The sequence below is a fragment of the Tupaia chinensis genome, unplaced genomic scaffold (genome assembly GCF_000334495.1).
Source record: "Tupaia chinensis unplaced genomic scaffold, TupChi_1.0 Scaffold000298_1, whole genome shotgun sequence".
In the NCBI taxonomy this organism is placed as follows: domain Eukaryota; kingdom Metazoa; phylum Chordata; class Mammalia; order Scandentia; family Tupaiidae; genus Tupaia; species Tupaia belangeri.
In genome coordinates, this window is record NW_006159787.1 from 4386758 (window position 1) to 4405519 (window position 18762).

Below are 18762 nucleotides of genomic sequence, written 5' to 3' on the forward strand. Positions count from 1 at the left end.
CCCTGTCTCTCTCCAGTGAGTGCATGTGCTCTACAGCAAAAACAACAACAATGCATTTGCAATACATTTGAGACCTACATATGTTAAAGATGGGAAATGACTTGGAAGTAACAGAAGATAGTGACTATATACTGCATATTATTTACTCTCATGTTTTAGATATAACATATTTGTATACAAATAACTAGAGTTTTGAAATTTCTAAAAAATGTTCACATTTAATATGAAATTTTCTTACAAGCCCAGACAAAGTAAAGCAAATTTAGTAAAAATGTAAACATTTTCAACATCGTGTTTCAAAAAGTAGAGATTTTTCTTTGGACTTCTACATTTATATCTGTTCTTAGTAAAAGTAACAGATATTCTTAAGGAGCAATTCTTAAAGAGTAAGATGCTGCATAAGAGAATGGCACCCCTTTGCTTACGTAAAACCTAGATTTTTCTGTAGATCAGTAATAATATAAAATACGTGAAGGAGTGTTCAGAGTTGGAAAATCTATTAATGACTTCTCTCTATATCCTACCCTTGTACCATAAGGAAGGAAATTTCTATTAAAACTCTGTGTACCTTGCTACCTTACCTTCTTTAAAAAAGAACAGTATCTAATCAGACTGATAGGAACTTATTCTTCAGTAAAATGTGATTACCTTTTCATAACATGTGATTACATTTAGTAATTTTTTTTATCACTTTCTTCACTTATTTAAATAACTGAGTTTGATCTTTTTTCCTTCTAAATGTTCACGACTTTCTTGGTAATTCTATTGGAACTTAAAAAGTACACGCTTGAATATATTTATCTTAGCACAACACTTTATTGTGGCTGCCTTTAAATAGGATGCTCTTAGGAAATGTCAAATACATCCTAAGATAAATCTTTAAATATTTTTTACTTTTTTTAAATTCCTGAAATAGGATTTGATTTTCATTGTGTGTCAGAGTTCAATTTTTTTTAAGTCTTTGCCATAGGGCATGTGCATTCCCTAGAGAAAGATAGAGAGAGGGGAAGTGGCCTTCCTCAAGGATGGACAGTCATGCTGCAATCCCTTCTCCATCCTCCTCTCAGGATTTTGTGCACGCACGCACGCACATGCGCCCAGCCTGAGTTTCAAGCTGCTGGGTCTGGGACTATGGTCAGCCTGTGGGAGTCAAGTGCCTTAATCACCCTACCAACCTGCGGGCCCCCACTGTGCAAATTTTTAAAATACACAATTCAGGGGCAAAGATAATTTCAATCTTAAAGTCAACATTAATTCTACAAAAAACCGCTTAATATATTTCTTTTTGCAAATATTCATGATGCAAACATTATTCACCAATTTATATAACCTTAATGATTTTTATGAATAAAAAATTAACATACTAAATTTATCAATTTAAATAACTTTCAGATGAGATACTGGAACGACTAAACCACCGTTCGTCATGTGATAACCAAGATGTTTTCTAGGTTACAGGAAAGAACAAAAATATGAGAATGAGGTTGAAATGAACGTATCAGGTTTATTAAAGCAAATATAATTAAACAAGAACAGGTGCCACATGAAAAGTGTGATGTAACTATTCCCGTCTTCTTTTCTCTCAAACAATAGTGAGCTTAGTTTTCACTGAGACTAGAGATCTGAACTTACAATTGTTTTTATTTTAAGTGTTTTACCTAAACACAAAAAAGGAAAGAAATGCATAAGAGACATTATATCTATTCACAACAAATCCACTGAAATAAAGCAGTCAGGATTTTTTTTTTAAACTGTGTCTCTAAAATGAAAAAATGTATGATATTTGTAACATAATGAAAGGTGAAATCAATGTTGACAGCCAACTAAGAAAAAAAAAAGATAGTTAAGTATCAATGGTCCTTGAAAGCTCAGTGAGGAATTTAAGTTTTTTAAACGTTGGAAGTATTGGCCTTCTAAGTGTTAACTGTAAGAGAGATGTAAAACCCTAAAATAGAAAATGAGAAACTCAAATTAGCCAGACGTGATCATAATCTGAATATCCTATATAAATACGGAAGAAAATTCACTCAGAAAAGTTTGTCAGCCAATAAAGTGAAATAAAGGCAGATATATAACATTTGAGAGCAAAAACTAGAAAAGCAAAAGAACGTCAGATTATTTTTTCAGAACTATACTTTCATCATGTAAGTTTTGCTTACTTTGAAAGAATAGATTTCATACATGGTGTAATTATAAATATTACGAAATGCCTTTTCTGCCATATTGCCTGGCTTTTATTAAATACTTATCTTTTTTTTCTTTTTCCTTTTCCTTTATTTAGCTAGCAAGAGCAAATCTCTTATGATCTTATCAGCATTAGTTCAGAGACAAGGACAAACTGCTGACATTTTTTAAAAAAGAGCCAACAGAGAGAAACAAAAACTTGTGAAAAAACTATCTGTGATATCTCTGAAGGGAAACTATATAGAAGATGAGTTCTTCTCAAGTTATCACTCTCAGTTGCAAAAGGAGAGAAAGCTGGCAATGTTTGTACTGTTACAGAGCAGCTAAGTAACATACATATACTTAATAAACATGGCTGTTATCTACCATCATGTTTCAATTCCATTTTTATCTGTATGAAATTATTATAGACATATTTCCATTGCTCCTGCTTCCTTTCCATATGTGACCTTTTTCCAAAAATATCTTTATGCCATTCCTTTTTGTATTTATGTGCTTATTTGTAGATAATATGTTTATATCAGTACTTTGTATTTCAGATTTAGATATCAAGGTATAGCTAGACACTTACAACTGCTAAAGATGAAAATACTACTCTCTTCTCTAATTAAAACAACTACCACACACATAATTGACATCTGTTCAAATAATAATGAATTAAATCATAATATGGGAGCCAGCAGGTGGCATGGTGGTTGAGGATGCTGAACTCCCACATGGCCAACCACAATTCCAGTCCCAGATCTGGTGGCTTGCTTTCTCACTTTCCACCTCCCTCTGTCTTTCCCTCCTTCCTTTTCTCCCTTCCTCCCTCCCTCTTCCTCTCTCAATCTGTCCCTTTCTGGTCAAATTTAAATAAATAAATAAGTAAAGTTAAATAAAATTCAAAAAAAAAAAAACCCGCAATATGCACAGCAAAGTTATGTGGTAGTGCAGATGACACATATGAAGGAATACAGCTATGTGTGTGTTTATTGTACAGAAATAATAATTGCATCAACTAAAATAAAATGCTAAACTCAAACTTATAGTAAAAATAGTTGTGAGGATTAAAATTTTTAAAATATCCTTTTGGAAATTTACATGTGTATATATATTAATAAAGCATTTAAGTGTATAGTAGATGAAATTTGTCATACCTGGAAAAAACCCAGTGTCAAAGTTTTCTTTTTCTTTGCTCTTTTTTTTTTTCCTTAGGTTTTTCAATAGGGCAAATGTGTTTGCTATTTTTTTCCCTTAGGTTTTTTAATAGGGCAAATGTGTTTGCTATAGAAAGACAGAGAGAGAGAAAATGAGAAATCACACCACAGTGGCCTCACCATAATCCTTCTTTCTATTCTCCTCCTGGAATTTTAGACATGCACGCACATATGTCTGGCATGTCAGGTTCAGAACACTAACCATGGTAGACCAATGGAAGTCCAGCACCTTAATCACCACTCTGTCTGCTGACCACCTCCTCTCCCCTATAAACTGAGATTTATAATCTCAATTACTAATCATTGCAACACTAGCACACATAAAATTTGTACATCATTGATACATTTTTAAGCAAAGTTTGTAAATTTATTGTGGAATCACTTCTATAAAATGATACAATTTTGAACACAATTGTTACATCTTTCACACTTTCTGATTTACATAATTACCTGAAAAAAATCTATCAATTGATTTATTAACAAAATACAAAAATGTGTTTGGTCATAACCAAAAGTTAAATCTATAAATTGATTTGCAGTAGGATTTGTCCCCTTCTCCAGATAATGATTTGGTCTTCACCTGTCATTATGAAGTTCTCTTTAGCATTTCTTCCTTTAGAACATGGACAAACCTGCACCTTTTCTAATATCTGTATATCTGTAAGTTCCCTGTTTCTTTAATGCAATATTGTTTTTATTTCATTTCTAATCATGTATTTGATATTACTTTTTCAACCTTTTGCCTCAGAAGCATTTAATCAACACTTAGTATTTTATGCAAGCATCATATAATTAATAGTGTAATGAAGTTTATTTTGTTGTTGTTTTTTTTTTTTTTGAGAGGTTTTTGCTATAGGGTGTTTGCGCTCGCCAGAAAGAGAGAGACAGAAAGCGAGAAATCCCCCCCCAGGGGGGATGGCCATGCCTCAATCCCTTCTCCTCCATTCTCCTCTCGGAATCTTGGGCACACACGCCCAGGCGCCTGGCATGAGTTTTAAGCCACCGGGTCCAGTACTCTATCCGTGGTAGGCTATATGGGAGTCCAGCGACATAGCCATCATGCTAACTGCTGGTCCCCCAGGGTGCAGTTTTTAACAAGTTATTTGTTTGCAATGGCAAAGCCACATGAAACTTTAATGCAAAATGTAACTCATTTTAATAAGAAAATGCAATTAATTTAATAATACTTAATTTATAGCAGTTTGGCAAGTTTGTGGTTAGTGGGTTGTAAAAGAAATTTTCTTTCTTTTTGATGATAATAATTTTGATAGATGTTTGGATAATATTTTGTTTATTTTGAGAGTGTCTATTAACTATACATAATTGTCAGTAACTTAAAAAATAAGTAATACTGAATATAGATCTTGATATTTGAAACATAATATATTTAAGTATAATTAGCATTAATAGGTATTATTAGAGAACTATGTTTTATTCCTAGATATGTTTTAATTAAATATGATTTGTATTTTTATTTTAAGATCAGGGTCCTATTTTGGATAGTAAGAGCAACATAATTTAGATCCTGGGTCTTTTCAAAGGATGCCTTGCATGTATGCTTCTACATTTCATCCATGTGTGACACCATTCTTCCCAAGTAAGCAAATCATCACAATAAAGAAAATGTCGGACCTCGATTACATTTCCTTTCCTATTTAGATATAGGAAAGACATAACAAAAATCATGGTCTTTGGGCCAGCAAGTTGCATGATAGTTAAGGCGACTGGATCCCACATGGCTGACTGCAGGGTTAAGTTCTGGACCCAGTGGCTTGAAAATCACTCTGAGTGTGTACACCAAACTGATTTCCTGAAAAAACAAACAAACAAACAAACAAAAACATAAAAGGATTATGGCATCCCCATGGGGAAAGGGTGTGATTTCTTACTTTCCCTTTTTCTCTCTCTCTCATTGTCTCACTATCATGAGTACATGTGTCCTACAGAATAAAAAAAAAAAAAAAAAAAAAAAATAACAACCTGAACTAAGAATAATCCAACAATCCATCAACCAATCATGGTCTCACACTAATAATTTATTTGCTTGTTTTAATTTAGTACTTCAGGGACCAGCAGGTGGTGGGATGGTGGTTAAGATGCTGGACACTTCCATGTGGCCAATAATGGTTTGAGTCCTAGACGTGGTGGCTTGTTTTCTCACTTTCCCACTCTCTTTCTCTCTCTGGTCAAATTAAAATAAGTAAATGAATAAATTAAATTAAATTTTTAAAAGAAAAAAATAAAAATCCTTTGAAAAAATTTTAGTACTTCAGTAATAATTCCTTCCATTTCTTAAATTTCAACTATTCATTTTAATAAATGCTACCAACACATTACTACATGAATATTCTACTTAAAGCAGTTAGCTACTTCTTTGTAAGTAACAGCAATGACACTAATAAAATTGTTGCTGATTTTTCCCTTTGTGCCTTTTCTCATTTTTAATGATCATTTTAAATCAAACTACTTAATTTTCCAGCCTTTTTCATAAAACTAGTTGAGTCTTTCTACTCTGTTTGCTGTTTGTTTTTTGATTTTTAATGGTAGCAGGGGTGCCATTATGACAGAACTAGTGAATAATGCTTCTACTCTTTTTTTTGAGAGACTTTTGCTATAGGGCACGAGAGCTTGTCAGAGAGACAGAATATGAGAAATCACCCTCCAGGGGATGACCACACCACAGTCCTTTCTCCTCCATTCTCCTCTCAGGACTTTGGGCACACACACACATACACGCCTGGTGTGAGTTTAAGCCACCACGTCTGGGACTCGAACTGCAGTCGACTACATGGGAGTCCAGCGACATAGTCATTATGCCAACTGCTGGTCCCTATTTTTTTGGTTGTTTTTAAACTGTTTTTTCCCTTTTACTATGTTTCATAAAATATCATTTATATGCTATCTTCTTTATGATTTTCTTTGAGAAGTAATAGGTGACAGCTTTTTCCATTTTTTTTTTTATTCATTTGAGAATAGTGTTTTCCATTTCTTCTTGCAGAGGTCTTTGTAACCATTTTTTAATTAAACAGCTTTGGAGCAAAAAAGCTAAGCAATTTTATTATATAAATATCAAACATATTGACATATTTTATTTTTCAGTCACCAGGTCCTTTTATGTTCTGGCTTAAAGATATAAACATCTCCCACCATGATTATGAATATGTTAGTTTATTTTTGTGATTTTGCTTTTTGATATTTGAAGACTGTCACTGACAATTTAAAAGGGGTAGAGTTTGTTATAAGTTTTGCTTGTTCACTGTTTTTTTATGGTTAATTTCAGTTATTTTTTACTTGTCACATTTGATTCAGTCTGTCCACTATTAAATTTTTGCATTAGTCTTATTTTGATACTTTATATTTTCAACTCTATTTTCAAGCTTTCTATTTGTTTATATTTTAAAAGTATTGTTGAATTAGCTTAGTTCATTTATGTGTTTGGTTTAAAAAGAATATGAGTAAAGATGTAAATGTCACCAAACAAGTGACATAAGTTTTATAAACATTTCATTAAAGAAAATACTACAGAAAAGTGCACCTATCAAAACTGTAGACACAAGGACTTTTTCATTAACAAAACATACCTGAGAAACCAGCTCCCAGGTTAGGACACCAGAAGGAGAGATAGAGCTTATGTAGCCTTCTAGTCACTGCCAGCATTTTATTCAAGATCACCTCTTTCTTAATTTCTAATGGCAAAATGTGTTGCCCTTTATATAAGTATAATCACGTGGTGTGTACTCTTTTTGGGTTTGGCTTTTGTTGCTCAGTATTACGTGTGTGAGATGCATTTATGGAATAAATGCTGCCATGCCTACCCTTCTCTCCCCCAATTCACATCTTAAAGCTTTAAACTACTATGTAACTGTATTTGAAAATAGGGTCTAAAGGTACTTGTTAAGGTTAAAGGAGCTCATAAGGGTGACACCTGATCCAGTAGAATCATTGTCTTTGTAAGAAAAGGTATCAGAGAAGTGTGTGTGTCTCTCTCACCTTCTCTTTCTCTTTCTTCCAAGTGAAGACACAATAAAGTAGCTGTCCACATGTGAGAAAACAAAGCCTGCTAGAACCTTGATCTTGAACTTTCTAGGTTCCAGAACTTCGAGGAAAATTATTTTCTGTTTTGTAAGCCACACAGTTCATGGTATTTTGACAAGGCTGTCCCAGCAGACTAAAACTATGCATATAGTATAAATTAATTGTTATTGTTATAGATTGTTCCATTATGTGAATATGTCATAATGTATTTATCGATTTCCTTGTTGATAGGCATTTCAGTAGTCTCCAGATTTTAGTAAATATGAGTCATGATTCTACAAACATTCTTGTACTTATGTATCAGTAAAATATTTCCACTTTTTTTTTGTTTGTTTATATTTCTAGGGATGGATATTAGGTCATAAAGTGTGTAAGTTCAGCTTCAGTAGGTCCTGCAAAGCAGAAAATTCTGTTTATCCACATTCTTGCTAAATTTGGTCTTGTTTCTTTTTCATCTTTTCCTCATTACTTGACATTTGGCAGTATCATAATGAAAATTGGTATTATTTGATGATAAATAGAGTTTAGCATACTTCATATAGTTAATGACTATTTAGATGCACTCTTTGGTGTGCTGACTTCAATTACTTGCCCACTTTCCTTTTGGGTTTCTCACTTATCCTGGATAACAATACTTATTGCATATTGAAAATACCTTTTTTCACTACATGAGTTCTCCTCCTTTTTGTCCTTGAATGAGTAGATGTCTTTAGTTTTGTTTTGTTTTTTGTTTGTTTGTTTGTTTTTTGAGAGATTTTCACTGTAGGGCGCGTGCGCTCGCCAGACAGACAGAGAGAGACATAGAGACAGAAAGCGAGAAATCACCCCCCAGGGGGGATGGTCACGCCGCAATCCCTTCTCCTCCATTCTCCTCTCGGGATCTTGGGCACGCACGCACACGCGCCCAGCGTGAGTTTTAAGCCACCGGTTCCAGGACACGAACCGCGGTCGACTACGTGGGAGTCCAGCGACATAGCCATTACGCTAACTGCTGGTTCCCTTTAGTTTTAATATATAGTTTAAAAAGTCATTTTAATATAAATTAATACCTTTTCTGTCATTTTAAGAAATCTTTGCCAAACCCACAGTATTAATGTAACAAAAAAATCTTGCTGTTTCACTTTTTATTTTAACATTTTCATTTTCTCTAGAATATATTTTTCTTTATAAAAATAAGTCAAGATACATCACTTCTCCAGATGACTATCCAATTGATCCAATAGCATTTGTTGAAATATACATTATTTCCCTCTGTCCTGCAGTGCTGTCATTGTCATAATTAGATGAAGATTTATGTATGATACGATTTGAAAGATTTTACAATGTTCTGTTGATGAGTTTGCCAGTCCTAGGGAAGTGCAAAAACTACACTTTTTCTGACTAATTTATTTTATAATGGGTCTTCTTATCTCATAGTTTTCCACCTTGGTGCTGCTTCTTTAAATTCCCAAAGCAATTTTTGATTTGTGTATTCCAAATAAATTCTAGAATCAGTGATCTTCCTTCTTTGAACCTTCACAAATGCACAAACACATACACACACACACACACACACATATACATATATATATATACACACACAAGCACACAGAGTTGTGGTTTTAATTAGTATCATATTGAATATATAAATTTACTTTGGGTAAAATTTGCAGTTTTATATAATTTACTTTTCCAGTGTATAAATATTGAACATCGCTCAACTTTTTTTCACTTAGAAGTAATTTATAAATAACAATGTAGATATGTCCATGTGATTTTTGTTTTGGTGTATCATTCACAAGCAGTATGTAACTTACTGATTTTTAAAAATTTTGCCAGAAGGAGTGTATACTTGCCAGAGATAGACAGTGAGGGAGAGAGAAAAGGAAAGTGAGAAATCACCCTCCATGGAAAATGATTACACAGCAATCCCTTCTCGATTTCTCCCCCAGGTTGGTCATGCATGCACACATACACTGTGTCTTCCAAACCATCAGTGAGCACTAGAAGCATACAATCAGTCGTGTGAGATCTGGCTTCCTTAACTACTATATCAAAGGCTGGCCCCTTGTTAATTTTTAAATTAATTTTGATTCATGTTTACTTTTTAAATAATATGTATGTATATTTAATATATTTTATAATTTTGTATTTTTTAATTTTCACAAATTGAACTCTTACCTGCCTCCTCTTTGTATTTCATAAGATTGTATTTTTAAGCTGTAGATTATTTACCCCTTCAGTGTTTCAGTGCTTCTCTTTAATTGTATGAAGTTATAGTAAATTTCTTAATGAAATCTGGAGTTATTAAAAATTGCTTCTTTTATCCTAACTAAAAAATGTGCTTTAACACCCCATTGAATGTCATCTCAAATGGTTATTTCTTTTAGAGTTTTATAGTACACTTATTTAACTTAAAGTATGTGCATACTTTATAATACAATAAATAGTTCAATAAAGTTCACAATAGATTTTGTAAACATCTATGTCCTCTTATTTCTTTTTACTATCAAGCTTTCTTTTTTCTTTAATTAAACTTATGAAGTACATTACATAATATAATACTAAATGAAAGTAATGAATAGTTTTTTTTACAGCCTTTATAAAGTATATTCATCTGCCCACATTCATGCATAATTATTTGGCTATGTATAATTCTAGCTGAGAGTTATTTTTTTCTTAGTACATATATGGAATCACTTCAGTATCTTAGAGAATTGATTTTCTAATGAGAAAATCTTTCCTGTCTGATGACACAATGTTTCAAATACTACTTAAATCACATGGATGTGATTTTTGCCCAGGAACAATATGGCTACAATGACCATACATGAGAATTATCAATTTCAGGAATTAAAAAATATATAAGAGTTGCAGGGAAAAAAATGAAGTTGAAAACTTCTTTCTCTTCTTAAAGTGAAAGTCAAGATATTGAAAGTAAGGTTATAAATATGTTGTCTTACATTTCAAATAATGCTAAATAAATATTCATTGCAATGTACTGAACAACATACATACAAGAAAGTTTCTTTTAGAGAACTAAGACAAATTCAAAATTGAAGTTGAAAGAAACCTATGCTAAATTGAAGTAGAAAGAAACCTAGACTTTAGAATTAGCATAGTGGGGACCAGCAGTTAGAGTAATGGCTATGTCACTGGACTCCCATGTAGCTGACTGTGGTTTGAGTCCCAGACCTGGTGGCTTAAACTCAGGCTGGTCGTGTGTGCGTATGTGCCCAAGATCCTGAGAAGAGAATGGAGGAGAAGGGATTACAGCATGGCCATATCCCCGGGTGGTGATTTTTCTCTTTCAGTCTCTGTCTGTCTGTCTGGCAAGCACATGTGCCCTATAGCAAAAACCTCTCCAAAAAAGAAAAAAAAAAAAGAATTAGCATAGTAGATACCTTGGATATGCTAAGATATAAAGATCTTTTTCCCCTTTTATTTGTTTCTTTATAACTAATTGTCCTGAGAATTCAACTACTTCAAGCTGGGAACAATTAGCTTAAGAAAGTTAAAATTGAGCCAGCAGGTGGTGTGGATGTTGAGGAGCTGGACACCCACATGGTCAACCAAGGTTCAAGTCCTGGACCTGGTGGCTTGCTTTCTCACTTTCTCACCTTCTCTCTCTCTCTCTCTCTCTCTCTCTCTCTCTCTCTCTCTGTGTGTGTGTGTGTGTGTCTCTCTCTGGTCAAATTGAAAATGATAGTAAATAAAATCAAATAATTCTTTAAACAATTTTAAAAAGAAAGTTAAAATTAATTTAAGATTTTAAAAATTCTTTCCCTCGGTCTTGTTTTTGATTGCTGTTCTTTCATTTACTTATTTTAAACAAAGAAGTTAGCCATTAAAATTCATTTTTATACTTAAATAATATAAAACATAGAACTTCTATTAATACATTAAGTTTAAATAATTTACAAGCTTTATTTGAAAAGAAAATTACTCCCTTTTACTTGCCTATATATAGCTCTCCATAACATCTCTAACTAAACTTATCATAAGCAATTCTACAGAGTATATTTTGGATTTTGCAAATTATTTAGTCTCATATATAGAGAGATAACTAACTACTAAAACATTATATTGAATTTATATTTCTTGCAATAGAGTTACAAAGTAAATGCTCCATAGGCAAATCCCATCTTTGACTGCTATAATTTGGGTTCTAATGATGAGCTCAGCAATCAACATTTTAAAGCTTTACTTTAAAATTGAGTTTATATATTCTAGCTGTATATGTCAACAGAAAGAAGTGATTTAACCATCCATTTATAACTATCTACTTTTGTCACAAAATGAGAGAAAACTAAAAAATCCACACTGTTAAACTACTGGATTCACTTATGTTCTGATGGAAGCACCACCATTGTTTTCTTTTCCAACAGGTTCAAATATCATCAAACACACTGGCCCTTTAATATGTTTCTGTGGCAAAATATGTTTGAGAAACAATTATTGTCCCAAGACATAACTAAGCACAAAAACACATCACTAGCACAATTTTAAGCCATTATAGCAATGGTCGGCTATATATACCATTATGAGATCAGATTTACTTTGTATTGTTAATATAATCATACACTCAGGGCAATGTTTAGTCCCCCTGGAGACATTTCAATGTTACTTGCCCTGTAACATAAAGTTTCCTTTTGCAAGTTCAGCTCAATCTGCCATTATGTGTCTACAGCAGTACCTTTCTATTTGTATTTACATATTTGAAACTTCAATCTGTTTACTGTCTACAATTGTTTTCGAAAGTCATTTGTTTCTCATATTTAACAATGTCTTCTCTGAAATATGACTTAACTATTTAAAACCTTCTCAAGATAATTTCTCTTCCATAACTACATAACCTCTGTTTTTCTGTAAGTTCATTCAAAATATGTCTCTAACTTAGTGATTCTTCTAGTTTGTCTCTTATGAGATCTAATAGACAAAAAGAAAATAATTACTCTGTTGTATAGGTAATGCTAACTCAATATAACATTACTAGTTTCATGAATAATCTATATTCATTGTTTAATACGTGAATATTTTATATTTCTTCCTGTGATCTCTCATCAGCATTTGAAACAGTTTACCAATCTTATCTTGAAAAATTACTTAGATTTGGTTAAGTTGCATTTTTGTCTATGTTCTATTCTATGCTGAAATCTCTCCCTCCACCTTTGCTTTGGATGTTGCTGTCATTCACATGTCTTTCATAAGCCATCTTTATCTTCTTCTTGACCATAGAATGCACCTGCATAGGTTCACTTGTCATTCATTTCTTTATGATTCTTAAGTCTACCCATAATCTCCCTTCTGAGCCTTGAACTTTGCATCTACCTCCAAAGTAAAACCCTGTTCTTGATGCTCGATTCAAACACACAAAGTAACAATCATCTCTCACATCTACCTCCAAAGTAAATCCCTGTTCTTTCTGATGCCCGATTCAAACACACAAAATAACCATCAACAGCTACTTGTACTGTACCCTTCCCACTGTGCTCTGACTTCATAAATGACACCAAAATCCAGTTTTCCAAGTTAAAAATCAGTTATCCTTTTTTTTTTCTTAAATTAGCAGAAGACACATGCACTTGAGACAGAGACCGACAAGAGAGTTTTGTAAAAAAACAGCAATTTTAGTAGGACTTACAATAAAGGATAAATAAAATGTGCATAATACAAAAAAAAGGAAAAATAATAAAAATTGAAGTAGAACAAACAGATCGTGTTAGAGTTCCCTATGGATTCTAATTTGAAAAATCACTGTCTTTTGTTGTTCCTATTTTTAGACTAGAGCTTAGTTTAGGTCATGATTTTCAGAATTATATCTCCTACATTCAAACTATGATTGAAATATATAGTTATTTTACTCTAGAAACCATTTAAACCATTTTAGGTTTACTTTACATATATGGTAATTTTTTTTTTAATACTAGAAAACTAATGTCTATCGGGGGAATGAGAAAAAACGCTAACTCCTAGAATCACCTTAAGTGTTTGAGGGTTAAATGGATAACCATCTTAGCACTTAGAACAGATTCTCAGTTAAATCTAAGATTAAATCCTTAATTAAAATTGATTGACATGTTAGATGATGACTGTATTTGAACAGAGATTATATATCCTCTTTATTCTCTCAATTTATCCTGAATTAATAAAATAGGGACCAGTAGATAATGGTTACATCGCTGGACTCCCACAGAGTCAACTGTGGTTCAAGTCCCAGACCTGGTGGTTTAAATTTCATGCTGGTGCATATGTGTGCTCCAAATCCCAAGAAGAGAATGGAAGAGAAAGGATTTCTGCGTGGATTTCTCGCTTTCTCTCTCTCTCTGGCAAGCACACTCGGCCTATAGAAAAAACTCTCTATAAAAATAATACAATAAATAAATAAATGAATGCCAGAAAGAAAAAAAAAGTTTATCCACATTTTACCTTACAAATTGATATGGTCCGTCAACTTGAACAGTTACAATACTATCAGGCACTTATAAAAAAAGATACCAATTTTGATGCACTGCATAAAAAAATGAGTAATATTACCACCCACTCTCACTCTTCATCTTCCTGCCACATTAGATACTCAGAGTTCAATAGACAACTTCTCTCCTGGGTCAAATGAAATTGGAGAGCACTTGTATCTTTTCTGATTACTATTTGACTGTTATCAAGTCCAGACCCTGAGTGTAACATTTTAACTAGCAGATTTCATCCACAATTTCCTGGGCTTAGTTTTCTTTTCATTGATTTTATAATCAAGTGTAGACCTCATCTTCATTGATCCTTCTCAAGGATTTTATAAGCATGAAAAATTTTTAATTGAATTATTTATTTCTAAATCATACTCAACAGTAGCAGCTGCATATAAATATGACTATATCATTTACTTTGTTTAGAAAATAAAGTTAATAAAAACAAAACATTTCCATGTGTCCAATTTCTCATTAGTATATAATTACTAATGTTATTGAACTTTAAAAATCATATAATTAACAAATAAACACTATTTTTTTTCATTATTTTAGAAGGCATAATATTTATTTAAAAAAAATATTGGAACAGCTGGCATCATGGTGGTTAAGGCAATTGGATCCCTCATGACTGCATGGTTCAAGTTCTGGACCTGGTGGCTTGAAAAATACTCCAGGTGTGCGACCAGTAGATGGCGTAATGGCTATGTTGCAGGACTCCCATGTAGTTGATCATGGTTTAAGTCCCGGACGCAGTGGCTTAAACCCACTCTGGGCGTGTGTGCATGCATGTCCAAGATCCTGAGAGGAGAAGAGAGGAGAAGAAACTGCAGCATGATCAGCCCCCCTTGGGGGTGATTTCCTGCTTTCTGTCTATTTCTCTCTGTCTTTCTGGCAAGTGCATGCACCCTATACCAAAAACCTCTCAAAAAAAAATAATAACAACACTCCAGTTGTATTTATGTGCATGCCCAAAATCCCAAGGGGAAAATGGAGAAGGGATTGTGACACCTGGGAGGTGTTTTCTCATTTTCCCCCTCTCTCTTAAATAAATTAATAAAAAAAAAATAATAACTCAAGCTCAATGTGTTTTCACCAGCAAATCCAAACCCACTATCAACATAATGGCTATGTCGTTGGACTCCCATGTAGTCTCATCATTATTTGAAGTGGCATTTTTTTTGCAAACTATTTTATATACTCTTTGGTAACATACAGACAAACTTTTATTTTAAAATATTAATTAACTAATAAAATTCTTTGGAAAGTAAAAAAAAGCAATGAAGTTATACTATAAGTAATGTTCTTTTAAGTTTAGAATTTGTAATTAGGAACAAAAATTTTTTAAAGCTTACCTTTCCTTTTATGTTTTCATAATAACTAATTAGATATTCTGGCATTTTGAAACATATTACTTTACATCTATATACCAAATGTCACCAGGTATTTTACAAAATTATTTATTTTTATAGTATCAGATATACATTTTATGAAAAAAGTTTTTTGATTAATATCTGTTTTAAATGGACCTGCAAATGCAACAATTGTTCATATGCTAACAAACTTAATTGAGATTAAGATTAAAAAGTGGGCTAATTTTTACTTTTAGGAAAATGAAAAATTTCTAAGATAGTTCAAGTTAGTTATTGTCTAAAATCTGTTAATCATATCTCTGAGAACCAACTCTATATCTCACTGCATAAGAAATGCTCATGGAAATTTACCCTGGCAAGGGACAGGGCATACATGGAACAAAGTGAAGCCAAGCCTAAGTGGTGGGCACTCACAGTGTTTCAGGTTAATTAGATTCATTCTTAAGAAATTAAGAAATTAATCTTTCAAAATGTTGAAAAGGTCATCTTGTTTTTCTTTTTTCATTTTTTAAGCAAGAGATTTTTTGCTATAAGGCATGTGCACTTGCCAGAGAGAGAAAAAGAGACAGAAAATGAGAAATGACCCATCCCCCCAGGGGATGGGGAAAGGCCTTGCCGTTCTCCTCATTCTCTTCTTGGAATTTTGGACACACACACACATGTAACCAGTTTGGGTTTTAAGCCGCTGGGTCTGGGACTCTAATCACCGTTGACTACATGGGAGTCCATATACATAACCACTAAACCATCTGCTGGTCCCCAGAAAGACCATCTTATGCCCTACCTCCCACCCCAGCTCCTGCAACACAATTGCCCAGCATATTGTGGGTTTGTGGGAGACAATCCATACAGTCATCTTGACTACAACTACTATAGGCTGGGAGGGAATCCAGGCACCACCAGCTGGGTCTTCTGGTATTACAATTCCAAAAACCACAAAGCACTAGATAAGCCTCTAATACCCTACATGAGAAACAGCAGAAAGGTCTGGGACAAAGTAGAGGCTTCCAAACTTGACTTGAAATTGTGGGAGACTGGCAAGACTATTGGTGGCATATGGCAAGATCTTGCTGATGAAGATAAATAATAATATTTAAATGAATACGAAGCAGAAAAGATAGAGGGCAATGACTCTATGGAGGCCTACCAAAATTCTCCCACCTACCTTGCTTAAGTAAATTCAAAATGTCATGCAGAAACTGCTTTAGAGGAAGAAAATCAACAGAGACAGTCTTACATGGAGAAAGGAGAACCTTACACGAGCATCCACCCTCCTAAAGATCCAGATGATTATGATGACAGCTTTTCCATGAAGCACTCAGCCACCACCCGCTTCCAGAGGAACCACAGCCTCATCAATGAGATCCGTAGCGAGAGTGTAGTGCCAGACGTCCAGTCACTTATCACAACAGCTAAAATGCAGGGCCTCAGATGGTAGGACTGGGTATGGAGAAAACTGTAGCTGAGATTGCTGAGGAACAGGCTCATGAAAGGCAAGAGGAAAGGGAGAAGGAGATGGCAGAGCAAGCAGAGCTTCATCAGAGCAGACACGGTACTGAGGAAGAGCAAACGGTGAACAAAGTCAAGGAAAAGGATGAGAGTCTGCCGATGGAGACAGAGAAGACATCTTGAAGAGATGACAGAGTCAACAGAATGGGGAAGAAGGCACATCTACTCCTGAGGACAAGGAGAATGGTCAGGAGGGGGTCGACAGCCTTGCAGAGGAGGGAACCAGTGATAATAACAGTGGCTTGGAGATTAACAGTGGAGAGGCCACCAAAAGACCCCACACAAGAAGACAAGAAAAAAGAATAAATGTTGCCTTGTTTTATGTGTTCTAAACACTTTTTTAAATGAGAAAGTGTCCTTTGATTGAAAAAAAAAAAAGGAAAGAAATTTTATCTAGACATGGAATTCAAGGCAAGCAGTGTTTACTTTAAAATATACTTTATGGACTAAGTATATTTTCACTAAAAAGAACATCCTTAATTCTAATTTTTTAAGAGAGATATTTTTTGCTATGTGGCACATGTACTTCCCAGAGACACAGAGAGAGAGATAAAAAGCAAAAAATCACCTTCTCCCCAGGGAGGGTGATGATTGTCATGCCATTCTCTTCTTGGGTTTTGGGCATACACATACATGTGCCTGGTGTAAGTTTCAAGCTACCGAGTCTGAGACTCAAACAGCAGTTGAGCACATGGGAGTCCAGCACCTTAACCACTACATCACCTGCTGGTCCCCTTCTAGATATTCTTAATACAAAATTACAAGAAAACCTAAGCATCTGGATAAACTGGTATGATAAGAGCAAAATTTCTCTTGTTCATGTTTTACTTATATCCTGTACATGCAAGTTTAAAAATTAAAATACAATTCTAATCCAATAGCATGATATAGGAAATGAGGTATAAGCTTCATTGACTGAGAAAAAACTTACAGCTTTATATGCTCAGCTATGTTTAAGTAAACCAATTACGGTAAAATTGAAAGCATCTTCAATGTGATATATGATATAATTTCAAAAGACTACTGCAGAAGTAATGTTTATATTGGGTTGTTGGAAAGTCATGATGCATTTTTGCACAGAAAAACATGGAAGAATATGTCATGATTTTTTCAACAACCCAATATTAAAATATGGGATTTGTTCAGTATTTAAACTTAATGGACCATAGAACTGCAAGGTGGAAAGAAAGCTGTTCTTTCAACAAATTTGCTGATGAAATTTATCTTCTTGTCTCATATTTTGCTTCTGTCAGTTTAACTGGCGCTTGTACTGTAAACAATCTAAATTTCTGTAGCTAAAAAGATAATGTTTAAAACATTATTTTTCCTGTCTATTTGGTGTTTAGCTCTATTTTGACTGTTCGCAGGTTTAAGTCTTGCTTCTCTTCCTACAAATGTCTTTTCCACTCAATTGTAACTACATAAATAATAATGAGGCTGCTCTATTTAATAGTTCATTCTAAGCTTCACTACACAAGGTTAGAATCTTGTGACTCTCTGTGTGCAAATGAGCATTTCTTAGGAAAAAAATAATTTTAATATAAGTAAAAATACAGTATTTGAAAGTATTGGCAAATAATTATTTCTCCAATGTCTTAGAACTTTTGATGTCTGACTTTGGCAAAATAAGTTTCCTTCAAAAAACATTTTAAAAAGTCTTCCTCTAATAGCAGGTCAAAAGTCTTCAAGGTGGGACCAGAAGGTGGCAAGTATGTGTCCCACTTGGGTGCTTGGAAATCTGGGACCAGCAGTTAGCGTAATGGCTATGTCTCTGGACTCCCATGTAGTCGACCGCGGCTTGAGTCCCGGACCCGGTGACTTAAACTCACACCGGGCGCGTGTGCGTACGTGCCCAAGATCCCGAGAGGAGAATGGAGGAGAAGGGATTGCGGTGTGGCCATCTTCCCTGGGGGGTGATTTCTCAGTTTCTGTCTCTCTGTCTCTCTCTGTCTGGCAAGTGCACACGTCCTATAGCAAAAACCTCTCCCCCCCAAAAAAAAAAAAAAAAAATAATACACG

General features: G+C 34.0%; 1 pseudogene; it reads left to right on the top strand.

The window, feature by feature from the left end:
* LOC102483357 (SWI/SNF-related matrix-associated actin-dependent regulator of chromatin subfamily E member 1-like) overlaps window positions 1-17049 on the top strand; it is a 53660-nt pseudogene extending 36611 nt beyond the window's left edge.
* Window positions 17050-18762: the final 1713 nt, after the last annotated feature.